The sequence below is a fragment of the Ovis aries genome, chromosome 14 (assembly GCF_016772045.2).
Source record: "Ovis aries strain OAR_USU_Benz2616 breed Rambouillet chromosome 14, ARS-UI_Ramb_v3.0, whole genome shotgun sequence".
In the NCBI taxonomy this organism is placed as follows: domain Eukaryota; kingdom Metazoa; phylum Chordata; class Mammalia; order Artiodactyla; family Bovidae; genus Ovis; species Ovis aries.
Window position 1 is genome coordinate 43,529,934 of NC_056067.1, and position 17,934 is coordinate 43,547,867.

Below are 17,934 nucleotides of genomic sequence, written 5' to 3' on the forward strand. Positions count from 1 at the left end.
GGCAAGTAGCTTTCTGCTCACTTCACCAACAACCGCAGCCCTCCTCCCTGCCATCTTTCCTCCTGATCTGTTCCGACAGCTTTTGCTCATGGGATGGATAAAGACACAACTGTCCTGCTCTCCTTGGACTGCAAGGCGATCAAACCAGTCAATCCTAAAGGAAATCAGTCCTAAATATTCAATGGAAGGACTGATGCTGAAGCTGAAGCTCCAATACTTTGGCCATCTGATGCGAAGAATTGACTCATTGGTAAAGACCCTGATGGACTTGAGTTTGAGCAAGCTCCAGGAGTTGGTGATGGACAGGCAGGCCTGGTGTGCTGTAGTCCATGGGGTTGCAAAGAGTCAGACACCACTGAGCAACTGAACTGAACGGCCCTGCTCTCCCTGACATTTAAATGCTTGTCCCTTATATTTAGCCCCTCCAATCTGCACCTGACTGAGGTGAAGCACCTAGATTTCAGCTGTATACATCCGCCCCCTCTCACCATCTCCCATACACGTAGAAATAACATGTGGCCAGTGGAGCTGTGGCTGGGGCTAGGGTCCTGGGTCTGATAGTCTCTGAGCTCAAAGTCTTGGAGAGGAAATCCTAGCATCCAACCTATTCTATTTGGAACCAGCAGGCCCAGTGCCAGCTCTGCCACCCTCCAGGTGTGTGGATTCCAGCAACTTGGTGGCTTGTGACTTGTATGCTCAGGGCCAAACTTGTACCTCAGTTTCCTCCTCTATAAAACAGGAATAATAACGCCTGGTTTGTTGTTGCAGGAACTAAGGGAGATCAAGGTAGCCTATCAGCAGATAACATGAGAGGAGGGTGAACATCCTTCACTTTATTTTCCTAAAGGTTTCTGAAAATACTGAGCATCCCTTCAAGATGAAGATGTGACTGATTTATAGTTTCATACAGTTTTCTGTGAAAGCCAGCCTGCTTTCCTTCCCGGCACCTGCTTGCCCCCTGCAGGTGGGGGCTGCCGCTTCTCCTAAAGAACAAGGACAAGAATCAGAGCCCCCCCCCCCTACTCCCTTTGCCTCCCTGCTCTGCCCTGGGGTTGTGTGGCTATGGATATGTCACGTGTCCGCTATGTTATTGTAGGGTGTGTAGGTAGAGGCGATAGTGGACCCAGGCTGACCCCTACGCCCTGACACAACAGGGACTTCAAGCAGACAGCCTTCAAGGGAAAGCCTGGGGCACTTTCAGCTGAATCCAGAGCCCCCGGAATTGGGGGATCCGTGCGGACACAGGGTTCGAGGCTGCCCAAGACCTCGACTGAAACCCACCGAGGTTGTAGCCCAGGAACCTCTCACAGTCTTCTTCGGATCTCTCCTCTGCGTTCCGCCCGCCCCGCGCCCCCGCAACGTCGGGTCCTAGGTGCGCCCTCCTGCCCAGCTGCGGTCACGGCCCGCTCTGGTGACGCCTGGTCCTCTTCCCGGGTCCGCGCCGGCGTGCGACCCAGCGAGGCAGTGGCAGCGCTCCGGCCGCGGCCTGGAGCCAAGCGGCAGCCGGGAGTCCGGCTCAGGGGGAACCTGGGAGACCGGCGCCGCCCGGGGCATCCCCACCCCCACCCCCGGGGCCGCCGGACCGCGCCCAGCGGCGTTTCCCTACCGCCTTAGCCGCGCGTGGGGCCGCGCGAGTCGGAGAGCGCGCGTGGGCGCGGCGCCCGTGAGCTCCCGGGAGGGAAGAGTCGATCGAGGTGTGATCCCCTCCCGACCCGGCCACCGCCGCGGCCGCCCCCACCGCGGGGCGGGGCCCAGGCCGGGGGCGGGGCGCCGGGCGGGCGCGGCGCTATTTCCAGCCTCGCCGGAGGCTCCGCTCGCACTTCGCTGGGAGCCTTCCTGGCGCGAGAGCCGGATCCAGCGGGGCTGTGAGGAGAGGAGACGGCGGCGGCGGGAGACGGGAGGGGGGCGGACCGGAGCCGGGGACAGAGGAGGAACACGCCGCCGCGCCCTCTCCCTCTTCTGCCTCTCGCCTCGCCGACCTCACGGGGCTCCGCTCGGAGCAGGAGGAGACGCCGGGCCCTCGCCGGGGCGGAGGGCGCCCTGCAGCCCGGGCGCCCCGAAACGGAGGATTCGCAGTGGAGGACCGCGCCGGGGCTGGAGCCCCCCGCGGCCCCGAAATCGCCGGCTGCGCCAGGTAAGTGCGCTGCGCCCCCGCCCCACCCCGTCCCCGCCCTGTGCCGGCTCCCGCCGGGAGCGGCGCCCCGAAGGGTCCCCTGGGGCTGCACTGCGCCCCAGCCCCGAGAAGCCCCGAGAAACGACGCGGTAAGAGTTCCAAGCCGCGGGCGGGGATAGAGCGCGCGGGGTTCCAGTCTGGCCGCACTTTGGGGACTGGCTCCAGTAGCGGGAACTTTAATTAGACTTTTGCTCCTTGGATTTTGCTCGTCGCCGCGCGTCTGTGAACTGTCACCCCGCGGGCTCAATCGGTCCCTGCGGATCCTCCGCTCCTCTTCTTCGCCCTGGATGCTGGGCGCGGGGAGGCAGCGTCGCCCCGGAGAGAGCAGTGCGGGAGCCCGGGGGCGCCCCGAGCTTTCCCGCGCGCTGGGGACGGGGACTCGGAGACAGGTTGTGACAGGGAGGCCCGAGGGAGGAGTTAGAGGCTACCTTCTTGGCTTCCTACGCTACGGCGGAAGGTGCGCCCGCGTTCCATTTGCGCGCATCCTCACCCCACGACTCTCCGACGCACCAGCCTGTTTTGTACTCAAGGAGAGTGTGTGTGCGTCAGTGATCCTGTGAAGGTGTGTGCGTGCGCGTGTCCAGGAGTGCAGTAGTGCAGGAGCCCGGGGGTGGGCGGTGAAAGGATCCGCTTTGCCGCGGGACCCAGCCGCGCTCCGGCGGCGGCTGCAGCTCTAGCTGCTGGCTTCTAGTTCTGCGACCAGCTCTGGCCTCGCTCGAGGCCGTCCCCGCCCGGCCAAGGCGCGTTCGCGGGATTTAGTCGTGCCAGTGGTGGCGCTTGTGTCGGAGGTGACCTCTTTCTCTTCCCCTAACTTTGGCGGTACATTTAGGGCTCCAGGCCCTGCGACCCCGACCTGGAGCTGGCGGCAACCACGCAGCGCCCTGGGCTGTGGGCACCCGTTGCCCGGCTCTCTGTCCTAGCCGAAAAGTAGGGGCCAACCCCGGGATTCCCTGTCCCTTAGCGGCCTTCGATATTGTGGTGGACCCTGGTCCTTGGGCCGCCTCCCAGCCGGAGCCTGGGCCGTGATTGGCTCTGCTAAGTGAAGCGGACTGGGCCCCCTGTTTATGTTTGGCAGCAATCTGGCCTGGCAGCAGAGCCTGAAGGAGAGGCCAGTGAGTGAAGGGACAAGTGTTGGGGAGGAGCGGTGGTTGCAGAGGGGTTAGGGGCAGACAAGCCCCTTTCCTATCCCTGGCCTGCTTACAAGCTGCACTGCCAAGATCCCTTCCTTCCGCTGATCTCTCATATCTGAGTTCACCTTGACCCCTGCCCATGGGGTGGAGAACTTTCCCTAAGTCCAGCGCTAGAACAGTGCAGCCTCCAGGCAAGAGTGGCAGAGCCCTCTTTAAAATTTCCCAGCTGCCATAGCCTCTCCTAGCCACCCTTTGCTCCTGTCCCAAAGGCGAGTCAGACAGGCCACCAGGAAGGGTGACATTTTGGTCCCTGGAGGAGGCCCTGTTTTAATCCAGACAACCCACCGCATGCGTCAGGATGTGTTGTGGGGAGCCCTTGGCCGGTGTGAAGCACATTCCAAAGACTTGGTCAGACTCGCCTCTGTGAAGTGACCCAAAAGAGGGGTAACATTCAGACTCTGAAGAGAATTGAGCCTCATAGGATGATCAATAACGCCAATAGCAGTTGAATAGAAAAAAAAAAAAACCCCGCAAAGTCTGACCCCATCCATTGTCTGGCCCCTTCACCCTGGGACAGAGGGAAGGCACAGCATATTTATTTATTTACCTGGAATCAGACTCCGTGAGAGTGAATTATGTTGCCCTAGTATTGATTTTTAAAAGACTCCAAATTAAAAAGTCTAGGCTTTCTTAAAGCAAGGTCAAGGATTAATTATTTATAGAGAGACATCAATCAGTCAGTGGGGGGAGGGGCTCACTTCCAAATTGCCTGAGCAGGCAAAAGGGAGCATCTTCTGATTTTCCCTGCTTTGGCTAGGAAAGAAACAGCCTTGTCTGACCTCTTGGGCTTCGCAGAGTTGTCCTGAACGGTGACCGTAGGAGTATGTTCTGTAACTCAGCCTGCAGTTGGAGATGCCTTTTTAATCTTGTAGCCAGAATATCACTTGGGAAATTTCATGCATATTTGCTGTGTTTCCATAATGAACATTTACTGATTACAGAGTATCAAGGGAATTTCATTTTTTAAACATTTATTCAAATCTCTGTTTATGAAAGCTAATAAGTCTGAGAAAGTTCAGTAACTACTTTTTTTTTTTTTTTTTTTTTTTGGCCATATGGTTGTTGGGAAAATATGCCTGGTGGGCTCATCTCAGAATTCACCTTCTAAAGGAGGAACATCAGGTTCTCCTGATTGGAAATGCCGTGCAGGCTGCTTCTCTGTTCATCACTCCGGTTGATGGCGGTGGTGGCCGGACAGGCTATTTGTGGTTGTGCCGATTGAAGAGACGGGAGTTTTATTCATCGCTAGCTGATGCATCTGGTTGAAGGCACATGCAGTAGGCAGTGGGATATTTGGGGGGATGATGGGGGAAGGTGTGGTGCCCAGTCTCTTACCTGCTGCCTGGCCTAGAGTCTCAGACACTTGTCTTAGCCGTACCTGCCACACCTCCCTGGTTTACCCACATGTGGCAACCATGTGGGAGAAACATGGAACTTGGAGGGAGCATATGGGCAAGAAAGTGGACAAAGGATTATGGTAGCTCTTTCATGAACAACTATGGCAATTAGAGTCAGTAAACACTGTGAAACAAGTACCCAGCCTTTCAGCTAATCAGAAGGTAATGAGTTATAAACAGGAAATTTATGTAGTGCTGGCCCAAGGAGATCAATGTGACTGTGACACGGGACAACGAGACATAAAAAAGTGATCAAGAATGATTGTCTGGATGTGTAAGTGGCCACAGTATCTGGGAGCCTGGGGATGTTTGCTGGGGGCAGGCAAGAGCATGCTAACGGCGTGGTGACAGTAAGCTCCCCAGCACTGTCTTTGGAGCCACTGCCAAAGCTCGTCTGATGCCAGAGCAGCTGTGTTCCCTCCCTCCTGGGAAAAGGCTGCCCAAAGGCAGAGGAAACCCTTGAGCTCAGGCAGCCGGAGGACAGAGCCGCATTAGCTCAGGTAGCAGAGGACATAGGAGACGCCATCTCATTTCCTTCCGGCTGGAGGATGTGTGACCCTGCGGTCGGTAAATCACGGCGACAGAAGATGAGACTTACAAATTGGCCGTGGGAAAAAGTTGTGACTTTTACCCTGTACAAAACTACCTGTCATTTGTGATCTGGTGCTCCAGGCTGCACCTGCTGGCCACAGATGTGTCCTCAGCCACTGGCAGGCTGGAGTGGCCTGCGTGCATCCAGGTGGGTTGACAGCGAGAAGCAAAATTCCATCGTGAAAGCAACCTTTGGGGAAGTCAGAGAGTGTCTGCAGGCAGGGGGCCTGGGTCCCAGCATTTCCACTCCCCACCTTGAAGGTCATGCACTCCTGGGAAATCGGTACTTCTTGCTACTGGTGACTGACAGCAAGACACCCTGTCCCTGCCAACCCAAGGCTAGAGCTGGGCCTGGTCAGCAACATTTATTTGACCTAAATTAAAACTGTTAATGTTGAAACCTAAAGCTAAAGAATGCTGTGTCCCATACTCCCAGCGTCAGACTCCTTGTTGCCCTCTATTCAGTGACCAAACACAAGCGTGTATTTGGTGTCTGTTGTTGGATCAGGCTCTGGGAAAGACCAAACTAAGAGCGCTCCCTCCTCTTGCAGGTTTTGTCATCTGTTGGAACAGAAACCCCATCACCATCCACTCATCACGCACCGATTTATGCTGTGCCAGATGGTCCCATTACTAAACAGGTCACCAATGCATGTATGATTCTAGGCCCTGATGAACATGTAGAGGAAATATCCGTGTGGTTGCAAGACAGAGGTTTACGATAAAGTAATCCGACCTAGACCGAGGGCCCTGGAGGACTTCCTGAGGAGGTGACTCTCCACTGAGATCTGAAAGAAGAGCTGTAACTAAGCATGGAGGGCGCTTTCCAGTGCAGAATGTGAATGAGTGAGAGAGATGGAGCTGACCAGGAGCTGTGGGAAGGCCCATGTGGCCAGCAGGGTGAAAGGGGGAGATGGGGTTGGAGACTCAGACAGAGTCCTGACTGTACACAGCCTCAAAGGCCAGGGAGGGGCCTGCTGCAGAGCAGGGAGCCCAGCGAGGAGGGGCTGCAGTAATCCTGGAAGGAGGCAGCTGTGGTCCTCCAGCAGGGCGGTGGACCTGAATCTCCTGGGGCCTGGTTCAGTGCAGAGCAGAGAAGACGAGGGGACGTGAGATGGTCAGGACCACGACTGGAAGATGTCAGCACCCTGAGGCAGGGCCCCTCGGACCAAACTGTTCCAAGTGCTCCTCCACTCTCGCTGGGTTCGACCCCCCAGGGCCGGCAGGTCAGGCTGCCACTTGTGCGGCCCTGCCTCTGTGCCCCTGCCCACCTGTCTCACGTCCTCAGCCAACCCCTGAGCCCTTGGGCCTGCTGCTGCCTCCCCCAGGTGTTCACCTTTTAGGCCTGGCTCACGGTGGGCGCACAGCAGGTGGCAGCGCAGGGTCAGTGTTTTCATGAGGACGGTTGATCGGACACTTGCCGTCATGCCCCCCTGCTGGCCAGAGGTTGCATCCTTGGTAGGTCCTTAAGCTGCCCCGCTCTTGAGTCTGACCGGCAGCTGGTGGGCACCTGCCCAGAAAGAGCTCCTCTCCTGGGCCCTGCCTCAGTTCTCTCTCCTTTCCTTGCCTGCCCCCACCCTCTGCGAGGGGCTCTGCCCATGGCCTCAAGCTCCTAACCCCACTCCGATGTCAGTGAGCTCCCCGTGGCTGGCTGAGCTCAGCTCAGGCCCCGGCTTCCCTGCAGCCCTTGGCTGGGTACCCCCAGGGCTCTGTCTTCCAGAACGCGGGTGGGGGGAGCAGATCTGTGAGTCACCCTGCTTCCCGTTGTTCCCACGCTGCTGGCTTCAGGCCCTGAGCCGAGCGGCTGTGCCGAGCTACTGGCAGCAGCCCGGGTCACTGTCACCTTGTTCTGCCTGGCCCTGAGCCAGCTCCTCCCTGGCAGGGCCAGACTTCGGGATGGGAGGAGTGAGAGCCCAGGAGAGGATGCTAGGAGGCACAGGTCTACTGCACGGGCCCCAGGCCTCTCTGGGGCTGATTCCTCCAGCCCTTGGGCTCTTTGCCTGGAGTGCAGCCTCCTCAGATTCTGGCTGCTGCCCTGCCCCTGCCTTGCCACCGCGGACCACAGGTCGAGCCCTTGTGCTCGTCAGTCTCAAGAGTGGAAAGGTGACCCAGGAGAGCGCCCCGCCAGCAGACCCTAGCCTGGGCTCACGTTGACTCATACTTGGCAGACTGGTTGTCCCCACTTCCGAGGCTGCCTCTCCTTGGGGGGCTGACTCATCTTCCTGGACAAGTCCCATCTGTCCCAGCCTGTGGGCACCGGGACCCTCCTCCAGCCCTGAGATGTGGGGGCTCTGCTTCTCCTGCTCCGCAGGGAGCATCCAGACCCCCAGCAAACACTGATGATGGTCCTGCCATGCTCTGCACCTCCTCTCAGGTCTGGAGGAAGCCGAGCGAATGCAGTAGGGCTTGATGTAAATCCTGGTCTCCCTGGGGTCTTGGCTGAGACGAGCTGGGCATGGAGAAGGTAGTCCGTGATGGCGGGCAGAGTGAGCTTAACCCTGCAGTCTGTCCACACTGGTGGAGCCCTTGTGTGATGCAGATACTGTGTCTATACCAGCTGAGCTGGTGCATGCTGCAGGCAGTCTGTCTACACTGGTTGAGTCAAGGGTGTGAGCCCTGGAATCTTCCATTTAGTCCGTGCCTGCCCCACTTTCAGTGGAGTCTTTGTACAGACTCTAAAACTCTCTCTGGCTTTGGGGGCTTCCCTGTGGCCGAGCTTAGTTCAACCCAGCTTCCCCTCCGACAAGGCCCTGACCGTCAGGCTGTGTCTCCCAGAGCTGGGGTGGTTAAGCCCAAGGTACAACGCAGTCTGTCTATACTGGTTGAACCCAGTTCATGATGTAAGCCATTTGTCTACGCAGGTGGAAACAGTGGGTGACGCAGCCAGCCTTTTGGGGACTCCTCTGCCTTATTCACCAGGAATATTCTTTTTTTATCCTTTCCCTTATGTACATGTATTCATGCTGAATCACTTCAGTCATGTCTGACTCTTTGTGACCCAAAGGACTGTAGCCTGTCAGGCTCTTCTGCCGATGGGATTTTCCAGGCAAGAATACTGGAGTGGGTTGCCATGCCCTCCTCCAGGAGATCTTCTTGACCCAGGGGTCGAACCTGCATCCCTTATGTCTCCTGTATTGGCAGGCAAGTTCTTGACCACTAGCCCCACCTGGGAAGCCCTCCCTTGTACACATCTAGGTCCAATTTGAGCCTTCCTTCCTAGGAGCTTTTCTCAGTGGTTCCCTCAGTCTCCCACGTCTTGCTTGGATCTCTTTGGTGGAGGCTGGCACAGGACTGGGGGTGGTGTGTGCATGGGGCATGGTGACCCACTACCATATGGTGCCCTCAGCCGGATGCCCCCTCCTGTCGGTGTGCTTGGGGACTGAGCCTGCCACTGCCACCGTACAGGGGCCACCTGCTGTCAATGGGCACAGCCACTTCAACATCTCGCACAGCAGTCACTCCCGAGTCATTTAGGCCTGGAGATGCTGAGAAAGATTGAAGGCTGGAGGAGAAAGGGGTGACAGAGGATGAGATAGTTGGATGGCATCATCGACTCAATGGACGTGAGTTTAAGCAAACCCCGGGAGATGGTGAAGGACAGGTAAGCCTGGCGTGCTGAGTTCACCGGTCACAAAGAGTCGGATATGTCTGAACAGCTGAACAGCAGCGCTGCCTCAGTGCGCGTGGTGAACCGCATTGCTTCAGGCTGGGTCCATCTTGCTGTCTCCTGCTTAGATTCCGGGCCTCCGTCTCCGCTGATGTCATTTCACCTCCTGAGGGTTGGCACATCTGCAGATTTAATTTCATGACCATTCATCCCTGGGAAAACACAATCTATGCCTATTATTTAATGCTTCTCAATTCCCTCTGCCATGAATTAAAGTGTCAATGGACAGCCACGGCAACCAGCTCCACCCCCTCGCTCCACCCCGCTGCCGCCTTGGGGTTGTGACTGAAGCCAGCTCCCGGAGTCAGACTGCCTGGGTTCAAGGCCCAGCTTCACCACGTGGTCAGTCTGTGGACTAGGGACCCAGTTTCCTCACCTGTAGAACGGAGATGACAATAGAATACACCTCATGGAGCTGTTGTGCCTAACAGATAGCCCGCCCACAGTAGATGGCAACCGCTGTCATTTCATCGTCTTGATAAACTCCTATGTTTGGTCTTTTAGCCAAGGTTCAGTCCTTCTCCATCTCAGGAGCAAGGGAACCTGGCAATCAAGGGCCTTGTCTAGTGATGTGACGAAGGCTTAGGGGCGCATGTGGCCCTACTGACTGGTGTCCCCTTTCTCAGCAGTCTCCTATGGATGCCTCTTCCTTGTCCTGTATTCAGTACACTTGAAATCTTTTAAAAAAAAATTTTATTAAAGTTTAGTAGATTTCCAATGTTGTGTCTCTTCTATACAGCAGTGATTCAGTTATACATGTAAATATTAATATATATTCTGTTCCATGTTCTTTTCCAGTATGTTTTATCCCAGCATATTGAATATAGTTTCCTGTGCTGTACAGCAGTATCTTGTTGTTTATCTCTCTTACACATAATAGTGTGCATCTGTTAATCCCACACTCCCAGTCTTTCCCTCCCCCAAACCCCTCTTGGCAGCCCTTAGTCTGTTCTCTATATCTTGGAGTCTGTTTCTGTTTCATAGATAAGTTCATTTGCATCGTATTTTAGAGTCCACGTGTCAGTGATACCATATGGTATTTGTCTTTCTTTTTGTGGTTTACTTTGCTTAGTACGATAACCTGCAGGTCCATCCATGTTGCTGCAAATGGCATTATTTCCTTCTTTTTCATGGCTGAGTAATATTCCATTGTATTGTGTACCACATCTTCTTATCCCGTCATCTGTTGATGGGTGTTAGGTTGTTCTGTCTTGGCTATTGTGAATAGTTTTGCTGGGAACGTGGGGGTGCGTGTATCTTTTTGAATTAGACTTTCCTCCGGATATACGCCCAGGAGTGGGACTGCTGGATCGAGTGGCAACTCTATTTTTAGTTTTTTTACGAACTTCCATACTGTTTTCCATAGTGGCAGCACCAATTTACCTTCCCACCAGCAGTGTAGGTGGGATCCCTTTTGAAAACCTTTTATTCTAAATACAGGATGCGCTCTGAAGTGCGCACAGATTGTGGTATATGATGCAGTGAATATCTGCAAACAAAACAGGCCTGTGTGCCCTGCACCGGAGTGGGGACCAGAATATGGCAGCATCCCTGTGAGCCCTTCCAGGCGCTTCCCCTCCAGCACGGGTGACTACTCTTCTTATTCATAATGGCGTGGATTGGTTTTCTTTCTTTTTAAAGTTGACAGAAGTGGAGTTGTAAGTCTGCATACCTTTGTGTCTGGCTTTCCATTATGTTTGTGAGAGTTCCCCACGTTGCTGTAGATAGTTGTAGCTTGTTCTTTCCTTTTTTCCTTTTCTTTTTGGCTGCTCTGGGTCTTTGTCCTGGAGCACGGGCTCTTCTTTGCAGTGTGTGCACTCTCTCCTTGTGGCACGTGGGCCTAGTTGCCCTGTGGCATGTTGGATCTTAGTTCCCTGGCCAGGGATCAAACCTGTGTCCCTGCTTTGGAAGGTGGAGTCCTAACCACTGGACCACCAGGAAAGTCCCGGTTTGTTCATTCTTGTTACTGTATAGGATCCCATGGTGTGAAGACATCCCCGTTTCTTTTTTGGTTCTCCTGTTGATTGATATTGGGGTGGTTCAGAGTTTGGGGCTTATGGACAGTGCTGCTGTGGACCTTCCTGTGTGTATCTCTTGGGCGTGGGTACACATTTTAATAAACATGTACCTGGAAGAGAATTGCTGAGTCTCAGAATATGCCCATGTTCGTTCCGTAGGTGATGGCAAACAGTTTTCCACAGTGGTTGTACTAATCCCCCTGACACATACCAGGCATGTGTGAGAGTAGCAGCTGCTCCACCTCCTTCCCCACACTTTGTGTTGTCAGTTTCTTTCACTTTAGCTCTTCTATGAGTATGTAGAGGTATCACACTGTGGTTTCCATTTTATTCCCCAGACGACTAGTACAACTCTTTTTTTTTTTTTGGCCAGGAATGCATTCAAGTTGAAAACATTCTTGAACAAATTTGAAAATTCATTTCCATCTCTAAAACATGAAGTACCTTAAGTATCTAGGGTGCTGGTGATTCTCTCTGCCAAGCAGGTGTAAATCTGCCACATTGTTAGGCACCAGGTAGCCAGGTGTTTCTCTGGATGAAGCTGGGGACCCGGGCACCTGTCCCAGAATCACTGGATGAGCTCCCATGGTCTATTGCACTCTCCGGGGCTTGTCTTTCTTTGCCTTCACAAGTCCCAGGAGCATTGAGACCACCCCATGTATTGTCTGCACAGCCGTGTCTCAGTGCCTAGGACAGTCCCGGTGCAGAGTGGGACCATGAACACCCACTGAATGAAGGGCCGGGCAACAGAGCATGGCCCGTTGGCTTCTGTCCTCTCCCACCCCAGATGACTTCCAACAACAGGGCTTGTTGGAAGCCTGGGCTGCTATGGGGAGGGCTCTGGAAGTTGAGTTCTCCAACCCAGGAGGGTGTTCCATCCTGGTGCTCCATTCCTCTAACTCTGGGATACCAACCTGTATTGGTCTGTGGCCTGTTAGGAACCAGGCCTCCCAGCAGGAGGTGAGCGGCAGGCAAGGGAAGCTTCATCTGCTGCTTGCTGTCTCTCCCCATCGCCCACATTACTGGCCCCTCATCACCCGGTCCATGGAAAAATTGTCTTCCAGGAAACTGACCCCTAGTGCCAGAAAAGTTGGGGACCACTGCTCTGAAAGACCCCCTCCAGCGGCCGTGCTCACCCCCAGGGCTGCAGGCACTGGCCATTTAGAAGCACCTCTGGGCCCTCGTCCCTGATGGGTTTATCTGTCATTGGGTCCCTCTGTAGAAAGCAAGACTCCTTCCCCCTCCAAGCTGCCTCCTCAGCTTTTCAACACCAGCTTCTCACAGATGACATGCAAAGGGCGCAGAGGAGATGCCCTCCCGTGAAGTGAAGGTGAAAGCGCCGTGTCTGTTATCACCTCATCCACTCCTGCCGTATCACGTTTCGATGGGGACCATGATAAAGCCTCCTTTCTTTGGGGGTGGCTCGGTCCTTTTCTCCTCAAGTGTGACATCATTTTATTTGGAGAGCAGCAAGGCCAGTGGGGGGTGAGAGCTCTGAGTCAGACCCAGGTTCAAATCCAGATTCTGTTCTTATTTGGTTCAGGGACCCAGCCATTGTCTCCAGAGATTCACACACGACTCTGATGCAACCCATGGGGAGGTGACTGAGAGGTCGAGATCTCTGGGGCTGGGGAGTGAAGGCAAGGGACTCTAGCCAGAGCATCTGCCGGAAGGGGCTCTATAGAAGGGGGAACATGGGCTAGCCCTCAGAGATGGGGAGGGGGAGATGACTCCTCAAGGATCACCCACTGTGAGCCCCACCCCCGAGGGTCCAAAACGTGATGTCCTCAGAGAAAGAAGTGTGTTGAGCCCCCAGGAAACTCTAGTCTAGTTGACCCTCATAGAGCAATGATCAGAGCTCACTGGAGAATTATAGAAGGCTTCCCGGAGGAGATGTGGGGCTGCATGTCAAAGGCCAGGGGTGAGAACTTTATCCTGGTGCCAGTAGAAATTTTCTCCAGGATTGTGGGGCAGGGACAGTGTGAGCTAAATACCAATCGCTTTAAAATAGGGCAACAAAGAATCCATGACACATATTGTTTATGTGATGTGGAGGCGGGTATGCAAAGATGGAAGCGCTAAAAGCAGTTTGGGAAAAACAACACCTTTTTTTTGTGAAAAGACAGATTAGAAAGGTTTATGCTCTTCTGTGATAACTAATATGAAAAGTTTATCAAAGTTAAAAAAAAAACAAACCTTTGACGCTTTCTCCAAATTGATTTGAAGACTTGGCAGATTTGAGGAATCGTTCAGTAACGTTTTATGGGTTGATGCTAATTTGATGCAGCAAACCCATGCATTGCGCCAATTTACTGCCAAACCAACATTAAGCATGGACCTTCGTGCAAGGTTTATAGGCGGACAGCTCATAAAGATGCATGCTTGACAAGGATTCTGCTTCTCTTAGGATGTGCTCTATGAAGTGTTTATCAAAACCCAACTAAATCGCCCTCCCCTTTTACTCGTAAACAATCTCTGGGGACTTTAGGCCTGAATCTCATACAATATTTCATGCAGTTTCCCATGCAGCATTTCGTGCAGTATTTCACCACTCCCGGGTCCTGGTACCTGGGGAGCCTTGTGTGTAAAAGCCACAGGTACTGCTTGGTGATAGGAGAGGAAGCCCTTTGGGTGGAGGGTGCCCTGAGGGGCCACTTTGGAAATGACTTGATACCCAGGTCCTGGGAAGTCTGGTGACACTCTTCCTAAGGGGTTCTCCTGAAACAAATCGAAGGTTGCAATTAAATGAGATCTGTGTTGTTGTTTGTTGTTTTAATCGCTCAGCCGTGTCCAACTCTTTGCGACCCCATGGACTGTAGCCTTCCAGGCTCCTCTGTTCATGGGATTTCCCAGGCGAGAATACTGGAGTGGGTTGCTGTTTCCTTCTCCAGGGGATCTTCCCGACCAAGGGATCAAACCTGCATCTCCTTCACTGGCAGGTGAATTCTTTACCGCTGAGCCACGAAACGAGATCCGTGGCCCCGAGGAAGTACATTTCACGCTTTCGTTTCTGTTTCCTGGACTGATGTGTGGTGGATCCCCTCTGCCCATCTCTCTTCATCCAAATATGCTGTCACAGCCTCTTCAGTAAGGAGATATCACAGTTTGGTGCTTTGTTCTGCATGTCGAAAAGTGTTTAACAATAAAAATTATCAAAACTCTTGTCTTTCATTGCTGAAAACCACAGCGTCTGTTTTCCCAAAAGAAAATTGGACTTCCATTGATATTAGTCTAGTCTGTACCACTCTAATCCCTCGATTCCTCCCATCTAATGTTAATTACAGGGCTTAAATGGAGAAGGTTGCTGGAGGGGGCAGGTGGGCATAACACTGTCAGCACAGAGCCTCATGGGGCTTCAAAAGGAGAGATTTGATCTTGGGCAAATGTCAAGGCAGTTTTGAAATCTGTGTTATGATATCAGCTCACTGCCAGTGTAGGGCTTCATCTGGATTTCATAAATATTGTATGGGGCTCTCTCCCTGCCACCTTGGCCAGCTGGAGAATACAACTGCCACCCCTCACCCCCACCCTGCCACACACACACACACGCACACACACACACACAAAACCATCACAATTGCAATCTACTGTAGAGTTGTCATGAAAAACCAATTGGTGATATTTCAATCACAATGTTCCTGTAACAAATTCCATTCAGATTCTGTTGGCAAGGGAGTTAAACCTTCGTCCTGCTGCTGGGAGAATCTACGCTAAATGTAGCTTCCTGGGGCCCTGGCAGCCAGCCAGGGCTTTGTAAGTTATAGTTCTCCGACCTGGTTCTCCGAGTGACCTTGGAACCTCCGAGCGGCGGATTCCTCAGGTCGACACGTTGCCCTCTCTTGTCATCCTCTCTTGAGAGAATGTCCCTAAGCCAAGCGAGCGCTCCCAGCACCCAGATCCTTCAGCGTGAGAGAAAGGCTATGAGCAGAGGCTCTCAGGGAGCTCGTGGCAAGTGATTGGAAGACTGCTTGTTGCTGCTGACCTTTCCTCTGCGATTTATGCCAGCCGCGAAACAGTCCAGTATTGTGTGTAAAGGCAGCCTGCAGGTGACAGGAGTCTCTCCCCAGCACATAGCAGGTAATCCTGGAAAATAAGAAGAGGGACAGTCTGCAATTACATTCATCAGCTATTTTTGGTTAAGGAATAAACAAAATGGCCCAAAGTGCTGCTGTTATGGATTCTAGCAAAGGAGTGGCGTGTAGGAAAGATTAATGTACAATTAAAATCCATGTACGGGTAAATTACAGGGTGACAGCTATCTAATGCAAACACTGCAGACATGTAATTAAGAGGAGTTACGGGCTCTCGAGGGTAGATTTGCTGACGAAAGTCTTAGGGAGCTAGCTGTCTGTGGATCTGGAGGGGCAGGGAGGCTTGCTGGGATGGGGGGCCATGCAGGTAGTGAGGAGGAGCCCCCACCCCCCCACCGCATCTGGGGGCACCCTGGGATGCGATGACCCCAGATCTTTCAGGCGGCACGGCTGCCCCTCCACGGGCCACTGGTTCCTGTTCCAAGCTTCCAGCCCTTTCTGGAGCCATTCTGCTCTCCCCCTCACCTTTGGCTTTGTGACAGCAAATGCCCATGGATGTCTTTTTTCCCCCCTCATTTTTAATTTCTCCTGCTTTGTCAGCTTTTTAAGGAATATGTTACATTATGTGGAAATTGGATGCTAACAAGATTTGTATGAATAAATTAGACTCTTAACTTTTTATGTTATTACAAAATTGAAATAGACTCTAATGACAGTCAGAATTAATGTTGTGTTTCAAATAAATGCCGGGATGTGACTGAATTTCCAGTGCACTCTCTTCTTGCGTCTCTAGCTCTCCCTAGAAGGCCTTGCCTGAGAAAGAGGAGTCTCTCTCAGAGCAGCCCCCACTCCCCACCCCCACCCATCCAGAGAGGCTGCCTCTAGCACTCAGGCTGGCAGTGCCCCTCCAGGACGCTTCCCTGACCATCCCCAAGTGATGCTCTGCCAGATGCTACCGTGAGGGCTGCTGGGAATATCTGCAGCTGATGCTCCCAGCAGCATCCCTCCTCACCAAATAATTGCCCTCGCAGGATTTTCCTGGTGGTCCAGTGACTAAGACTTCATGCTCTCAATGCAGGGGGCCTAGGTTCAATCCTTGGTCAAGAGACTAGTTTCTGCATGCCACAACTAATGATCTTAGTGCCACAACTAAGACCTGGCACAGCCAAATAAATATATAGATTTTTTAAAATCACCCAAGGTTGCACCCCACCTACATCCAATGACTGGCTGCGTCCATCCATCCCCACTCCAGATCCCCCTGTGGGGCTGGTTCAGGCCTGAGTTGTGAGGCATTGACATCTGTTTCTCCATCTGCCCATTTCTGCCCTCTTCATTTCCTCACAGGAGCCTCTACCAAGAGCCCTTCCCAATAAACCTCAGCGTTTCCAGGAAGCTAAGCTCTTGGGGATTTTGGTTTTCATAAACCAACTCTCTGCCTGGTGAGTCTGTTCTGCTGGCATCAGAGTCCCCAAGGATCAGGATCCTTCTTTCCACTCTGTGTCCCCTTCTTAAGCCAGAGTGAGGCAGGGACCAGGCCTTGACCTCAGTCCTGGTCTCCCTGGGGAGGGTTTGAGCAGCAGCAGGGTCAAAGGACTCCCCCGGATCTGAGCTGCTTTGGATAGGGGGCAAACTTCAAGAGATTTTCTGCAATAAAACCCCACTGTTCCAAAGGAGCAGATCAGAGCAGGGGCTGAGGGCACTGGGATGTGAGCACTGGTTCCCACAGCCAACGGTAAGAGGAAAGAGGGGCCTGGTAAGGTGGGGAGAGAGCATGACGTAGCCCAGACATGGAGTTTTCCAGCCGGGTGGAAAATTCAGCGCCCACCCCCCCCCCCCCCCGGTGCAGCCGGGCCTCCTGGAAAGGAGGTGGTGCAGTTTGGGGTGCCTGGGGGCACTTGTCTCTTCGGAAGAGGAGAGGGGAGCTCAGCTTCAGCTGCCATCGCAGTAACTGGTTCAGGGTAGCCAGATATTTGAATATTCAACAATGGGTAGATTTTTACATGAAGTCTTTCCCTTTCAAAAATCTAGAGACTAATTCAGAATTTAAAAATCAAAGTCTTACATGCCCAAACAACATGCCCACGAGCTGCATCTGGCTTCTGGGCTGGAGGAATTTGGAGCCCAGAGCTTCATTGACAAGGTGATCAATTCTCCCCTGGAGGGTAGGGGCCAGAGCTCTGGAAAGGGATGGTCACTACCAAAACTGAAGCCATGCTGAAGAACTGTTGGGCTGCAGGCAGCTGTGACCTGCCCAGATGTGGCTTCTGTCCTGGGATATCCCCATCCATAATCTGCTGGAAAGGGGTCCTCACTGCTGGGGCTGCAGGTATCAGGCTGCTGGCTGGACCCCAAGAGCAGCTGGATCCTGGCAAGTCCAGCCCTGGCCAGTTGGACCACTCAGTGTGGGGTTTGGTGGGTGAATGGGTAGCAGAGGGACCTGGGCAGATCCCTCCACTCCATATCTGAGGGACCTCACCTGAAGCTTTTTGCCTTCACCTTCACAAATCTTAGCAATTCCCTGCAGGAATGCCTGAAGAGCAAAAAAGAAGAAAAGTCTCCATTGCCCAAACTGCCTTCTGTATCTGGGGTTCCCATCCATTGTCACAGAGTGGGAGAATCTTCTGTTTAAATCACTTTATGTACATAAACTCATAAGTCATATTCATTTTCTAAAAAATTCAATAATTTTTATGCCCACTGCACATAACCTGTTTAATCACTTTATACATCATGAACGGCTTTCCCTGGTAATGGATCTCTTTTCATCCTGCTTTTGACACCCACATGGGGTTCCTTCCAATGAATTTATCATAATTTATATAAACCATTCCCAGTTGGACATATTGGGGGGTTTTCATTTTTTG

At 53.2% G+C, this 17,934-nt stretch overlaps 1 protein-coding gene across 1 annotated transcript in view; it reads left to right on the forward strand.

The window, feature by feature from the left end:
* Positions 1-1,816: 1,816 nt before the first annotated feature.
* Positions 1,817-17,934, forward strand: part of CHST8 (carbohydrate sulfotransferase 8) — a 141,234-nt gene continuing 125,116 nt past the window's right edge. The window contains exon 1 of the mRNA XM_015100550.3: positions 1,817-2,134. The gene's annotated coding sequence lies outside the window, so the exon portion shown is untranslated. The remainder of the gene's footprint in view (positions 2,135-17,934) is intronic.